Source organism: Coccinella septempunctata, chromosome 2, assembly GCF_907165205.1.
Source record: "Coccinella septempunctata chromosome 2, icCocSept1.1, whole genome shotgun sequence".
Lineage (NCBI taxonomy): Eukaryota > Metazoa > Arthropoda > Insecta > Coleoptera > Coccinellidae > Coccinella > Coccinella septempunctata.
Window position 1 is genome coordinate 23,594,693 of NC_058190.1, and position 16,278 is coordinate 23,610,970.

The 16,278-nt window shown below is 33.5% G+C and overlaps 1 protein-coding gene across 2 annotated transcripts in view; it reads right to left on the bottom strand.

The window, feature by feature from the left end:
- Positions 1–16,278, bottom strand: part of LOC123308728 (S phase cyclin A-associated protein in the endoplasmic reticulum) — a 140,526-nt gene that overhangs the window by 89,189 nt on the left and 35,059 nt on the right. The gene's annotated exons all lie outside the window — the stretch shown is intronic.

Consider the following 16,278-nt stretch of genomic DNA (forward strand, 5'->3'; position numbering starts at 1 on the left):
AAACTATGATTCTGGGATCTAAACCGCCCGTAAATAATTTACCATTACCATTACCTAAACTGATATTGATTAAAAGAATGCTTAGGCTAGTTGTGACGAGTTTTTGAGAAAAGTGCTATATAAGGCGCATATTAACGAGTTCAGCAAGAGTGTTTTGTAATATCATGATATGAGCCGTTATTAGATGAATACAACTTTGTTATTGTTTAGATGCTGATGAAACATTTATATAATTTCTCGTGGCAAGCTATATAAGTATAATATGGGGATTTATAATTACACAATACGTCCTTGAAACTGTTATATAAGATAAACTTATCTCAACGAGCTTCATAATATACAGGGTCTTTCACGAGGAACCTCACCCATATTTATACGGGAAACTACTGAACGTATTTTCATGAAATTCAGCACTTATAAGTATTTCACGATGCTGATGAAATCTAAAATATTTTCAAGGCATGAGCACCTCCGGTTTTTCCGGAAATGACGTCAACCGTTTTTCAAATTAGAACACCATTTTTTTTTATTGCAGAAATAGATTCCTCAGAAAATTTCAAGTTATTTTGATGTAACATTTTTCAGTTTTGGTTGGAAAATTCTCTCTGAGCGGGAAAATTCGAAAAAAAAATCGAAAATGGAGCTCCGCTGAAACAAGAATAACTTCGAGATTTTGGGATGGAAAATTTTCATTTTTGGGATTTTTCAAGATGTAAGATTGATGTATCCATTTTTAAAATCGAAATCGCGATTCATGATACAGGGGGTGAAAAAATCGCTTTCAAAGTTAGGGATGACAAAATCGTGAAAAATCAATTTTTTTCAAATTAGAGCCCCATTTTTTTATGGCAGATATTGAATCTGCCATGATCATCTGCTAATGATAGATATCATTAAAGAAAAAGAATGTAAAACATGGTAAGTTTTTGCATATGGTTAATAAGGAATTATTTATTTATCACTGGAGCGAAAACCGATGGCCGATTAGTTGAAATAAAGAGGTTTCCGATACAAATTCCAATCAAAATTCGCCATCTATTTAGGAACAACCTGGAACTTTTTTCTCTTGCATATTAGGGTAGTAAAATCTAAAACATGGTTTAAGTAACAGTTCCTGAAAATTTCATCTTTTTGGCGTGAAGGGAAAAGAAATAGCTGAAAATTCAAGACGAAAAACAGTTTTTTGTGAATAACTCAAATATCCACTTTAGGGCAAGGGTGTGATGCATTCACTCACATTATTTTTTAACGTAGATTCAATATCTGCCATAAAAAAATGGGGTTCTAATTTGAAAAAATTGATTTTTCACGATTTTGTCATCCCTAACTTTGAAAGCGATTTTTTCACCCCCTGTATCATGAATCGCGATTTCGATTTTTAAAGTGGATACATCAATCTTACATCTTGAAAAATCCCAAATATGAAAATTTTCCATCCAAAAACCTCGAAGTTATTCTTGTTTCAGCGGAGCTCTATATTCGATTTTCTTTCGAATTTTCCCGCTCAGAGAGAATGTTCCAACCAAAACTGAAAAATGTTACATCAAAATAACTTGAAATTTTCTAAGGAATCTATTTCTGCAATAAAAAAATGGTGTTCTAATTTGAAAAACGGAAGTTGACGTCATTTCCGGAGGTGCTCATGCCTTGAAAATATTTTATATTTCATCAGCATCGTGAAATACTTATAAGTGCTGAATTTCATGAAAATACGTTCAGTAGTTTCCCGTATAAATATGGGTGAGGTTCCTCGTGAAAGACCCTGTATTATTTATAAGGATAAACTATACGCTCTCCATAACAAGTTTTATTATTTCATCATATTACTGTTTAAACGTTAATTTTTTGACTGATATGAGAATATAGTACCTTTGTAGTTAATATAAAACAAATCACCTAGGTATATGCCGATATGCTATTATTAATTTGTTATATATCAACTCACTTATTGAAGAATATAAAATGTTAGTTGGGAAGCGATCGCGGTGTATCACTCTGTATACCTATACAATAGATCGTTTTCAGCCTTAAAGTACCGTTCTCCACTGTAAAAATCCCGGGTTTGAATTCCGTTTAGATCATATATTTTTTTTTTATTTCACTGGGAATGGTGGAAGTTACGATATTTCGAAGAATTTGTGAACAATTTTTTGTCAGTATAATGGTTGATTCTCACTATACCTACCATATCCATACCATATTTTTTTCAGCCCTCAATTTTTACAATCTACATTAAATACTGTTTGCTGTGAATGATTGGGAGAATGTACACTATATCTACCTTACGTATATCTACACATTATTCTAGGCAACGTATTTTAACAGAAAGGAAACGGTAAGTATAGTGAAAATAGTCTTTCATCTTTCTACCATTTCTGGTCCCCGCGTAATGATTTGAAGATTGTGATAATATTTTCATATAGGGTTAGCAAAACAGTAGATTATTTCAAAGTATATGGGGGTAATGAAAAATGTCAAAGATGAAAGAAGTATGGTTATTTAAAATTTACATATGGACCACAAAGTTATGGACACTGATATTTATATTTTTTTTTAATTGAACACCAAGTATAATACAACTTTGTTCGTTTTTCCACTTAATTTGAAACATTTTTGATGTTATACCATAATCAAATGTTCCTAGATATCATGACATTAAAACATGGCTGTGACTAGAGTCCCGACTCGGGATCTGTGTCCAGTCCCGACTGACGAAATCAAATGACTCAATTACCAAACAAGTCTCTTGGCCTTACTCGGGATCCTTGTCCAGTCCCGACATTGTAAAAGGGTTTTGAGGTTATGTTCGCGAATCGTATAATATTATTTATGAATAGTTGCGACGAAATTGATTCCCTATCAAAAAATAGTGTGGGCTTCTTCTAAATCAGGATTGAAGAGATAAGAGAAAATACTATCTTGGAATTTGAGAATGGAAGAAGCAGCGAAGTATGCAATTCTAACTGGTGTGAAAGTTGAGAATTGCTTAGTGTAAATTAGTGTAAATTGATCCAGATGAATTGCCAAACGTAATTTTTGATTCAGAAGTGAACCTCTTCCATTCTTGAATAAAAAAATGTGATCGAGAAAGGAAGCTGCCAAATATATTTGTGAAATGGGTGATATTTTATACGAAATAACGATACTGCGGCACCTCAATAAAATGAATTTTTATTTGAAGTGTATGAAAATTTAGTTGAAAAGGTAAAGGTAGTGGTTGTGTTTAAAATGTTCACCTTAGATGTTTCATTTCAAGATTGCTCTTTTTTCTCTTTATAAATGTGATGATTTGAAAATATAATATACTTTAATAATATATGTATCTTTGAAAACTTTTATCTACATGCACGATTGAAATATGAATCATTGTTTCTATTTGACTGGGTATAGGGTATATGATTTGTACTGAAAATTGAGTTTTTTGCTACTCCTTTCACTGCTCAATAATTTCAAAGCACCAGTGCGGTGCATCTTTGAATTCGGGACCGAATATCAGTCCCGAATTTAATAACGTCACTCGGGACTGAACACGAGTCCCGAGTCGGGACTCTAGTCACAGCCTTAAAACATACAGAATAAATTCCAAGACAAAATTTGATAAGTTTATTTTAAACAAAGGCAGCAATACGAATCATTACGTATTGGGGCTCTATTTTTGATGAATATCACACATTTATCCTCTCAAAATTGAAATATCAATTCTTTCTGTTTAGTGAGTACTAATGCCATGCTATCTTTTCGCATATTTCTTATTGCTATCAGAAGTTGACTTGATTGATTGATTGACGATTCTTTATCACCTACTAACAATGGTTGTGCCTTATTTGTTGCTCTGGTAAATACGACTATGTCCGAATTTCGCATTGTTATTGGTTATTATTTGAAACGTCTTTTTTTTAGGAAATTATTGGATTTAGGTGGAAAGAATATATAACTATCATTCTCCACAACTTTATGGGTCACCCTGTATTTTTCAATTCATCACAGATATGTAAAGTTTTAACTGCCCATATAAATATGGAAAGGAAACGAAACGTATAGCGAGATTCAACCTTAAGGGTGTCCATGTCTTAACCGTATAAAAAAAATTTTTACACTCGAACGAGATAAATTGCTAAAAAATAAACAATCAGAATAAGAAAGTGTATTATTTGACTAGATGACGGAGCTCATTACAAAATGTAATCGGATAACAGGTTCACCTAATAACGCCAGCAGGCGAATGTAATAAACATAAAAATTTACATACAGCTTTATAGTCGGTACACTTGCATTCTGCGAAAAACCATATCATACCGTTCAATTGAGTAACATAATAATTTTATTACGGGATTAATCTTGTTCCAGGATGAATTATGTGCATGTGCACCGAATAAGCCCGATGATGACGCATAATTTAACCAGCTCTCACCCCTTCGCAACTCATTTAGGGCATATGGTACCTATGCCGAATAGCCCTACATTCATCGCCATCCGCAGTTTCATTTGAATATCAGCGAGTTCCTTATATGCATATAACTCACTTGCAACAATCGATTATTTCGGTTAATCTATTAACCTCCAGCCCCAATTTTATGGCCCCGATTGGGTTCGGTGCTGAGGTCCGACGACACTGTCGGGAGCAGAAAGGGGATGATTAGAAAACCTTTCAGACTGATTGAAATCCACCGTCCCTGTAGTTTCTAATGGACGATGAAAAAAGTAAATAAATATACGTAGCTCTTTTCTTTGGGCGTGTTTTCAAACCTTTGAAGTTAAGCAGAAAAAAATCCAGTTGAAAGAATATTGTAAAAGACGAAACTCGATTAAATTGTCATCCCATAGATTTCTCTGTATGGAAAAGGATTTTGATTTTTGTTGAAAAACAAGATCTTATGATCTTATTCTGTTCGCTACCGAATTGTCAGTCGGGAAGTCTCTAAACAGAAATTGAATGATTACACGACTCTACAAAAAAATTTTCGTTCTTTGTCCTAACGTTTATACTAGGATTTTCCGGTTAATTATGCACAAAAACGAGAAGAAAATACCTTATTTTGGTATAAAGTTTGCTTTTGTGATAGTAATAGTATTAATACTCATTCTTCATTTTTTTTCATTATTTTTAATAATTCAAAAACCGCGCGATGAGAGTGGAGTGTTTACCCTTACAAAGTATCACTAGTGGGCACTCGAGTCATAAACAACGATAAGGTGTTGTTTACAAGCCCAGACAAACTTCAAAATGTCGTCAAGAAAGTGTAAATATGATGCTGATGCATTTTGTTTTATATTTGGTCAATTTATTATAATTGTGACGTGAAATACGAATTAAAGACATTTCACGTTCTCTCTGAAGCCTATGAAGCATATTTTGACTTTCCTGTTTGGAATCAAGACAAGCCATGGGCTTTACATGTTGCTTGTAGTTATTGTAAATGATAAAGTTGAATCAGTCTCCTAAACACAGAAGCAAACTTTTTCATGCCATATATTTTTTTTTCGTCTAATTAGGATCTAAACTATCGAAATTTTATGCTTTGCAGTCAAAGTCAAATTTGGTGTTGACCCGTGTTATGATTGAAAGTTTTTTCTTCTATCTGGGTGATTAATCGATCGCAACAATTCTTACAGGAATTTGTTATACTTCCATTTCAAACTTATATGTTGCTAGTACCTCATCTATGTACCTATACAGGTTGTCACACGAATTCCGTTAAAATATTTTTGGGGAAGAATAAAAATTCACTTTTGCGATTCGCTTTCATAGACTCCTTGAAAATTCTTTGAGATTCGTAGGCCTTTCAGCAACAACGGAAAAATACCAATTATTTATTAATATGAAAATTGATTCTGCATTCTGCGTTGAGTGTAAAATTTTGAAATTTTCTCAAGAAAATTATTTTATTTTTCAACTGAAATTATGTGAATCTAAAAATATAGCTGAAAATGGAACTTTTTATAGCCATAATGGAATCTACGTTGTAAAATTATGTAGGTCAGGGAATAACATCATGGCTCTGAAATGCAAATTTTTCTGACATTCAAAACAAACCATCTTCTTGATTGTGCTTCGAATTTTATTTTTATCAAGAATACATTCAATAACGGTGCCAAAGTAATTAATTCAACTGATTAAGGTCAATCAATGTTATTTATAATTTTTAATTAAAATCTCTAAATATTTCAGATAATGTTCATTTGGGTTTAATCAATACATACTGCCATCTGCCTGTTATTATTGCTAATTTTTTAAAATGCAGCATTATCAGAATAATGTAATTTGCGGCATATGGTGAAAGGGGAAGAATCGTTGACAGAAGATGTCGAAAAGTCAATATTGAATATCCCGGAGAGAAAATCATTTGTGGAAACGAACAAAATAAATCCTCCTCATAGGTTATTTGCAAGCTCCTCCTACGTTTGTTTGTAGTTTGTTAGTTCAGAGAATTTTGTGCATAAATGTGAGTGCCTTATGCGCTTGAACCAGAAATTCCTATTTAGAAACTTGTTGCTCATTTAGGAGTTTTTGCGTTCTTATCTTCTAAAGAAAAAATATTATCTGAATTGAATAGAGAATCTAAGAGTAATAAATAATAATAATACTTATTTTTTCAAATCTCATAATCATGTCCAAAAATTACCGCAAAACAAATAATTAGGAACTTGAATTTATACTTATCAACAAATGACTATAAATGGGCTTGATTTATTATTGTTGTTTATACTTGGCTTTCAGTTTGTGAGTAGTTTTGAAAGCTCTGAAATTTTTTAAATTTCATTATTCGAAAGGAAGACTGTAAGAGAAATGAATTTTTGGAATAAGTACTATGTTCGACAAGATTCTACTGTTTATTTTACTGCTCCACCAGAGCAATTTCACCAGGATACAAAAGGTAGCCAATGGCGATAATTTTAGAGAAATGTGGAAATTCATAGAAGAGATAATTTCCCTTGGAAAGTCAATGGCATGAATGAATATTTGTTCTCCAATGAAAAAATTTTTTATTTTTTATCCGTTTGACAAATAGTAAAATTTTTGACTTTTCGAGATGACCATCTGATTGAATTGAATTATAATGAAAACCTCATATATAAATTAGTGGTTTCTAACGTAAGATATCCATTTTCTGTTTTTGAACTGACCACTAAAACGGTGTAGACCCCTCTTAATTCGAAAAAATGTAGTTAGAGTATTATGTCTTGGCTGACTATAATAGTTTTCTATATTGTATTGGAATTTTCGAATCAAAGAGAAGGATTTTTTGTTAACCAATAATATTCCCACAAATTGGTCCGTTTCATGAGGACATTGAAAAGATATTAACATTGAAAATGAAGCTTTATCTGCGAAATTTTCATAGGTTTTCCGCAAATTTTCTTGAAAAAAAAAACTGAACTATATCAAATTGATGTAGAATCGCATGATCTAACTACACTCCTGGACAAAAAAAAAACCGGACAGAATAAAATTCCACCAATTTCATTTTAAAAATAACTCTTTTAGGTGTGCATCGATTTTGATCATTTTATTGTCTATTTTTAGCCTATTTCATCTAGTTTATCGTCGAATATCGAGTCTGCAGGAATTTCATGCTCTAAATTTCGGAACACCCTGTGTAAATAATTAGTGACCCAATGATGATGATTCAAATGAGATTTTGAAGCCTGATCTTCTCTTAACATTTCCCTGTTCAATTCACGTGAATAGCTCTTGGCTGAGAGGAAAAAAGATTTTTAAGGAAACTATGCAATTTATATCATTATGAACAATACCTACTTTTTGATCAAGAAACACGGTTATCCTACGTTAAGATTAGTGTTTATTAATTAAGATTAATTTATCTTGTCAGAAATAGTTAACTGGAATTTAACCGCATGGAAGAAAAGATAAGAGCACATGGTGGCGATACTCAATATTAGAATACAAGAATGTGTTTATTCTTCATAATTTTATCTATATATTCTTGATGTATTTTCGTAAATACTATAAATTGCATAGTTTCGTTTGAAAAATCGTATTTCTTACGGTTACAGAACTGCCGTTCAATTCCTATACATAGGTACGTTGAACATTCACTCTATCCCATTTTAGAGAATGGTCAGATTTATGAGGTTATTGTCCTTTCTTTTTCTTTTCTTTTTGTTTTTTCCCTTTTTTCGCCTTCTTGTAGATTCATTCCCGGCAACGACAGCAATGAATGAATGAATGAATGAATCTAGAATTCAATGTAAAATGAATGTATATGTTTCATTTTTTCCTACTTAAATTGATAAGTTCGAAACGATCCAAGATGATAGGGTAATAGTCTAAGATCCCACTGCAGCATTACTACGTTCATTACGTACACGGATGTTTTTGATATCAAATTGAAGCTAATTTTTTTTCGAATAGGATGATGTATGGCTGCCTGTGAAAAAATGGCCGCAAGTTAGGTCTGCCATCTGTTAAAATAGCGAGATATCCGAAATAAAGTAAGAGAGAGTTAGACTCATTTCGCACCATCGGGTTCTTACCCGATGTTCCGAATTATATCTACCGATATTATGGGATCTTTCACACATGTTCCGATTTAGTTTTGCACTGGATAACAACCAGATTGCATTTTCGGCGGCGCTTATCGCCACGAGATTCGAGAGCTTGATGTGCCCACCGTACGGATAGAACCCGATGAATAATTTTTCATTCGGTTGTTTTCCAGTAAAAACCCGACGGTAAAAACCCGTGGTGTGAAATGAATCTTAGGGTTCTCAACAGTGCATCTGAATTATTCGTATATTATAACCACGTGTTGGAGCTCGTTGTACGCAACGCTGTTGATATTATTTATGTAATCACCCTTCGTCGGGCGCTATACGAATATTGAGAGTTCGGGCGCAATGCATATAATAGATTATAATAAGAATAAGGTCCAAATAAATTAATATCGAAACATAAGAAGAATTTTTTAAAGAGATGATAAGTATCACCAAAGTTCATTCCAAAGACACTGGACGATTTATCATGTTCAACAAGATGTGTGCGGCAAAAGAGAATGATGAAAAATTCATTAAAAAAATCAAAGGGTTTGTTTCAACCCACATTTTATAGTTTTGGAAGTCATTAAAACAAAAGGTGCTACGGACGATTTTCGTCAATTCGATATTGCTCAATGCTACTAAGTACCACTGTTTAAAGTTTAGTGCGGAGAATAAATGGTTGGCTTCTTCCGGATGGTGCCCTGAAACCAACATGATTTCTGGGAAGTTCAACTCCGATACAAGTAGAGAATGTATTATGTAATTGAGCTAACACATTTTCAGATGATGAAAAAAACCCTGATTGCGACGACGATAGTGACAACTGCGATTGTGAAAGCAGCGAGGAATCGGACTTGGACTAGAAAATGTAATACACTGATATAAAATATAACTTCATTCAAGATTTTGAAGAAACACGAAAAAAAATTCTTCAGATTTAATTACATTCGTACTTGATGAATAAATTATTTTTTATTATAAAATAAATCTCTTAATACTTCAAGTTTTTTTCATAATATTCATTACGTAATTATAATTTTGTAAATGTTAAGTCGGCTGGCATCCACCATCCTCATCTAACAAGTGGCGTTGCGCGCCATCATTTCACTTTATTTCAGATATCTCGCTATTTTAACAGATGGCAGACCTAACTCGCGGCCATTTTTTCACAGGCAGCCATACATCATCCTATTCGAAAAAAAATTAGCTTTAATTTGATATCAAAAACATCCGTGTACGTCATGAACGTAGTAATTCTGCAGCGGGATCTCGTACTATAAAGTTATATCGGAGACCAAACTCACACCGTGTAATTCGATATATGAAATAAGACCCGAAATAGTCACGATCCGTATGCACTATTATGTTCTGTTTACACTGATGATGTTTGAACAGGTCGCGGCGAAAGAAAGCATCGCTTCCTTTTGTCGGGGGCGAATTCGACACCATTCTGCCCGCCTTTCCAAGTCATGTCGGAAACCCCTATTTTCTTAGCCTCGGTAAACAAAATGCGACTACGACATACACGTCCGAGACGGACTTTTTCTTTTTTGACGTTTTGTCTTCGAATACATTATCGACTCCAAGTTTGTGAGGAATGGGCAAGTTTCCTAAAACTCCAAAACCGAATTTGAGATTATTTATGGAAAGCCTTTTCTACTAGTTATCCAACACGTAAAAGATTCGCTTCAAAATTCAGACATTTCAGAAATACACCCTTCGAAACTTCGACTATGTGAAAGCTTGTGACGTAGAATGCCTTTATTGAAGTATAGTAATTTTTGTTGATTCGACAACACTGGAACCGACCAAGAAGATATCCACAGATTACAAAAAATTGTTTCTGTAATCTGTGTCTTTACCTTCTTAAAACCGATGACATTTTGTGTTATTGTGTGTTTTTCTTGTCAAATGTGATCATCAAACTTGATATTTATTACGTCTATGGTGATCAGAAAACTTTCATGACCATTACTGACACAAATGGGCGTTGCCGGATTGTAAAAATGACGTAGGATGTTCACAAGAGCACTTCTGAAATCAGAATTTTCGTAATCGAATACAGACAAAATGCAATATGTTTAAATTCGAAAAAATATATATTTCGAGATATTTGAGTTATAAGGATTTTTATGACATATATTTTGAAATTTAGGAAAATACCTCATTATCCGACTACTAACTTCTACCACTATAATGAAAATCGTGCAGTATTAAACACTGTACTGTTTCCATATCCCTGAACGGGGGTTGAGAAAAGGAAATATAGAAAACAGGACACCCGGTATTGATGAATTTATAGCAAAAATTTTCAGAAATATATTTCTTTATTTCAGAATTGGACATATATACTGAGTGGTTTTGTGTTATCGTATTCTCACAAAAAGAGTAAGCTATTTATGTATATTCTAGCTACAATTGGCAGTTTTCCGAAATCTGAAAATATCTATGGCCTAATTCTAATGACATGTATCTGCATCTTACTTAACCACATCAAATATTCCGCATCTGCGGTAAATATTCACAAGAGCTCAAAATATTGATAAACCTACTCCTACGTCCTATGAAACTACGTATTTTCAGATACGGGATATTGCTGTTAGGCCTTCGATATGTGATTGAAATCCTTACAAAAATTCCTATTTCGGAAGTGCTCTCTTACAAACATTCTACGTCATTTTCACAATCCGGGAACGCTCATTGAGTCAATAATGGTCATTAATGTTTTCTGATCACTATAGACTTGATAATTACTGAATGTTGTAAGCACATTTGACAAAAGTCAGCAGAACAATAGAAGCCATCATCTAAAACAACACCTGCACGAAAACTACATGACGTTGTGAATGCCAAACCAGCAGAGGAGGAAAAGAAGTAAAATACTTTCCAAACCTATCCAGAAGAAAGGGGAACCGGAAAAACATCAAACAAAACCGGCGGCAAACCATAAAAAGAAAAAGAATTTCAAAACAGTTATGTTGGAAATTGAAAAGGAAATGGAAACAAAATTCCAAGGAAATAGAAGCAATGGAACCTACAGATAGGAAAAAATACTTGAAACTAATATCTTACGTGGTGGATAACTAATGGGAAATGGTTTCTATAAATAAGTTTGAATTCGATTTTGGAGTTTTATGAAAATTGCCAATTCTCATCCGCTTACCGACTGACTGGGAATATCCGAGCTTTCAGTAGGGCAAAGGAGGCTGGGCTCCGTTGGCTATTTACGGGTTCATTTCAATTTAACGGCTTCGTGGTAAACTCGAATTCTGGATTCTTTGTGATTGTGCTGTCAGGGGTTAATACTGGATCGGAAAAATAATGGATAGAATGAAGGAAATTAAATATTGCGAAATTATTGTTAATTGGATTTTGGGAAATAATTTCAGTCAGCTGGAATATCCTGGCAAAAAAATAAATCTCATCTCCACGCTGGACGATCCGTTCTCGGTGGACGACTAATTTTATTCTGGAAACCATTTACAAAAACAATTAATTTCAGAAAAAAATATCACTTTTTATTATATTGATAAAATATTATTGATTGACTGCTAATACTCGAAGTCATTGCTCATCAAAATTTTAGCCTCCTTGGTTCAAATGACCACGAGCCGCCACTGGTATGGAATATAGTGCTTTCATGAAAGTGAATGGAGTATAGATAATCTATATACTAGTACCACGGCCTCTTCAAATATAGAGGTGAATATGAAGCAGTTATGAAATTTCTAGTGATTTCCTCATTTTTTCAAATATGCGGAATGAAAGTGATTTTCGAAGTTCCCCTAACATGACACAACATAGAAGCATAAAGTTCATTATCGTATTATCAATGATAATAACCTGCCAACTTGACGTAACTAGTTTTTGAGTTTTTTTAATTGGAAGAACAATTAGAGACACGACGTATATTATATATTCTGAATAAGAAAAAATATGGGACTGACACCCAGTCTAGAAGGAGTCCATTAAATCAGCATTAATTAATAGTTCCTTAAATTTGATGTTTTCATTATTTCAATGGCTGTTGCAAGAACTTAATTTTTCAATCATTTTCGTTCCATTAGTTAATTTTTCGGTAATGAATTCATTAAAAGAAGTATGACATTTCTCCCGAAAAATGGCATTTCTAGTGTACAAACCATAGTGAAACTAATAAAATCTTGGAAGATGCAAAACTCATCTATGCTATGAACCTAATGAAATTTTTGTGTCAGTTGTGTTGACGGTGTTGTATTATAGAATTTATATAATATGATTGCTACGAAAAGAATAAGAGGTTGCAACTACACTGCTGAAGAAACGAGTAAAGGAGTAAGTATATCCTATCATAATATGATTTGATTCATTAATTCCATTCATTGATGTTATCATGTTTAAGTGTAGATTCAGGAAAAATATAATTCTTATTTATCAGATAATTATTATGGCTTATTGCATTTTTAGTTTACATTATATTTTACTTCGCAGGTATCAGTCTAATATAGAAGATAAGAAGACAGGCACTATATTTTTAGTCCGCAAAAAAGAAACATGAAAAAAATATGTACCACAAGTGGGATTAGAACAGTGGAAGATTAAAAAACCTTCTATGATAATAAGCTAGAAAATCCATGTCAGAATATAATGTAATTTATTTAATTATATTAAACAATATGAGTTCACCTTTCTCTGAATAAATAATCTCACTCGACAACATAAAAATATGTATATATAATGTTGATGTTTCCAGAATTGAAACACCATGCTGAGCACATGAGTTCAATCTATAGCTCCTAACACCCTCGGACAACCAGCAATTTCATAAAATTCTTGAGCAACTTGCTGGTACTCTTGGGAAGTTGGCATTTTAATCTGCTGATTAGCTAGGCTTGCAATAGCTTTCGTTACCCTTTGTATAATGCGGCACATTGTAGATTTATAACAGTCCACCAAATTCTCAAGTTGCATAGTATCTTAGAACTATAAGAAGTTGAGTTCTCGCATCTCGCATCAATTGCTTTGGGACGCCTAGTTTCAGGTTCAATCAGGTGTTCAATTTAATTCATCGAATGCAAAATACATGCTTTATTGAACCTCGTTCTCATCATAACCAAAGAGTTCCTCTTTGACATAACTGTTCCATAAGTCCTTTCTGTCGTTTTTCCATCGGACAGAGACGAGAAGGTAGACATGCTCGACAAACTAGACATAATACGTTGCGAATAAAAGAAATTTTCAACAATTTTCACTTCAAAAAACGTTAAAATTATGACTTGCGTCAATTAAATGAATACTTGATGGGACAAATTTGGTCATTAAATTTTTAACGATAAAGCGTCAAAATAATCCTTCATTTGAAGCAAAAACTGTTTCCTGCAACAGGAAATATCGATAATGACATGATAATGATTGGTGTACTTTAAGTTAAACGAGAAACTAATGTTTTCATTAAATCTGGTTACTTGCAACAGAAAACCCCGTTTAATTATGAATTAAAATTTTAAAGGGACCATTACAGTATAATGGACGTTCCTGCAACTGAGTGTGAGAAATGTAAAAAAAACAAGGGGTTAGATTTGTGAATTTGCAAAATAGGGGCACCAACTCAAAAGAGCCGAAAAATGATTTTTAACTTATACCTTGAAAACAAAATAAGATAGAGGGATGCGCTTTTGAAAATCGAGGTCGGAAACGTGCTATCCAATTTCCTAGCTCTTATGGTTACAGAGCTGCCAATCAATCTCATCGAATTTTGCTCCTTGGTTGTTCAACAACCCTACATTTACAGATTTTCCTGATAACATTTCTGGAGCAAGTTAAAACGTGATCCAGCAATACTCCTTCAACTGCAGTCGAATTTTGAAGTTTCCAAACCTTTAACTTCCTGTGAGGGCGATCTAAACTTTTATTTTATTTTCTTACTTAGTTTTTCGAACTAACAACCATTTGGAAAAATTATTCAAAACACAAAAGCAAAGCGTCTTCCGCTTTGAAATAGAAAAAATAAATGAGAATTTCCATCGGGGATTATACACAATTTCCCACTAAAGTATAAATTCCTAAAAGTATTCGCAGGCGAATATGATACACCTTAACCCAACGCTACGCCCGTTTTGGTAAAAGTTCCCTTCCTCCTTCCTTCCCCCACAGACGAGAAAATATCTCGCCCTCTAGGGGGTGGATAAATAATTCAAGTACATCGGCCTACCAATAGCATTTGGCATACGCATAATCATTTTCCCCATTTCCTTCCTTCATCGTGTATCGATGCAGCATCTGCAACTGCCGCTATATGTTACTCTCCTACACATTTCTGTCATAAGTGGTTTTGAATCACCGAAGAACATGGGAATGGAATGAAATACTGGGATAAAAACGGGATATGCGTCTGAATATTATAGGCACAATTCACAGTTATGACATTTTCGAGCTGAAACCGATGTTGATAGCGGAGTACAACTTCTTACATCACAAAAACCAAAGGAGTTAATAATTAAAGAGTACTACAACAATTGTTGACCCCAAATTTATAATTTTCGATGTAATCACTACTGGCTTTGGGTTGGGGATTCGCAAGCCCAGAAGTTCTAACGAAGCTGAAACATGCATTAATCTTATTGAGATTATCAATTTTTGGAGGTTATTTTCCTGTGTTTCAATGCACTCCATACTGTGTGGTTGTTTTTCAAATCCAATACGAATGGTCGAGCAGGCGTTTCAGGTTTTGAAAGAAAATTTAAAAAAATTATTAAGATTATTTTCCCCAATATAAAACATTGATCACCGAACTCTTACCGAAAATTCAAAGGTGGAAATTAAAGTTGGTCTGAAAATATACTCAGGGCGTACTAAAAGTGTAATCATAGCAAGTAGAAATCCAAAACAGAATGATTGCAATGGGGAGGTTTCACCTTTGATTTTTGCAAAAAAATTTTTTTATCTTTCAGTCAAAATTGAACTTGATCAGTTTGAAAGTTTTGAATAAGTGATTTGTGGTGGAATGCTTTGTTTTTTGTTAAAAAAAGCCACATCTTCAAAATACAACCTGTATTCATCTGTCTAGTCCAAAAATGTAAAAATATTGTTTCATAGAAGCCGTAGTATTAGTCCGAAGGCATGTATGAACTGGAATGCCCTAAGTAAAGAACCAAATTCTGGGAACAAGGTTCATGACAAATAGAAAATGTGAAAATAATAAAGATTCACAAAACCGAGGATAATGCTGTAAAGAAAGTTAAAATTATATTGAATGTATTGAGATGTTTATAACATTAGGAAGAATGTCAGGTGAAGATTTTAGATATTTTATCCGGATTATGGCCCCTCAAAATTAGATAAAGAATGTAGATGTTACTCGATGGATGTTCTCATCCTTATCGAAAAAATGTTCGAAATTAGCGTCCGTAGCTTGGTGGTCAAGGCATCGGTTCAGTATATCGCAACAGCAAGGTACTGAGTTCGATCTCGGGCTAGAGAGTGGATACTGTACGGACCACCATTTACTGTTGGATTCAAATTAACAGTACTGTGCCTACACAGAACACAACTGGTTCTCCGAACTCGTACAAGCTTACAGAGCTTCTGTGAAATCATTCGTGGACATAATGACATTATTTCGCATATAATCACTCAGTTCTTCACCAGACTAGACTCTGCGCACATCAGACTAATAATTTTCATGCATAATTTGGATATTAGTCGCGAGTTCTCAAACTTGATAAAAAAATAATAATAAAAAAACTTCGAAAATAACCTTTGAAACTCATTCTGACATGAAAATTGTGCCGACTTTTTTTG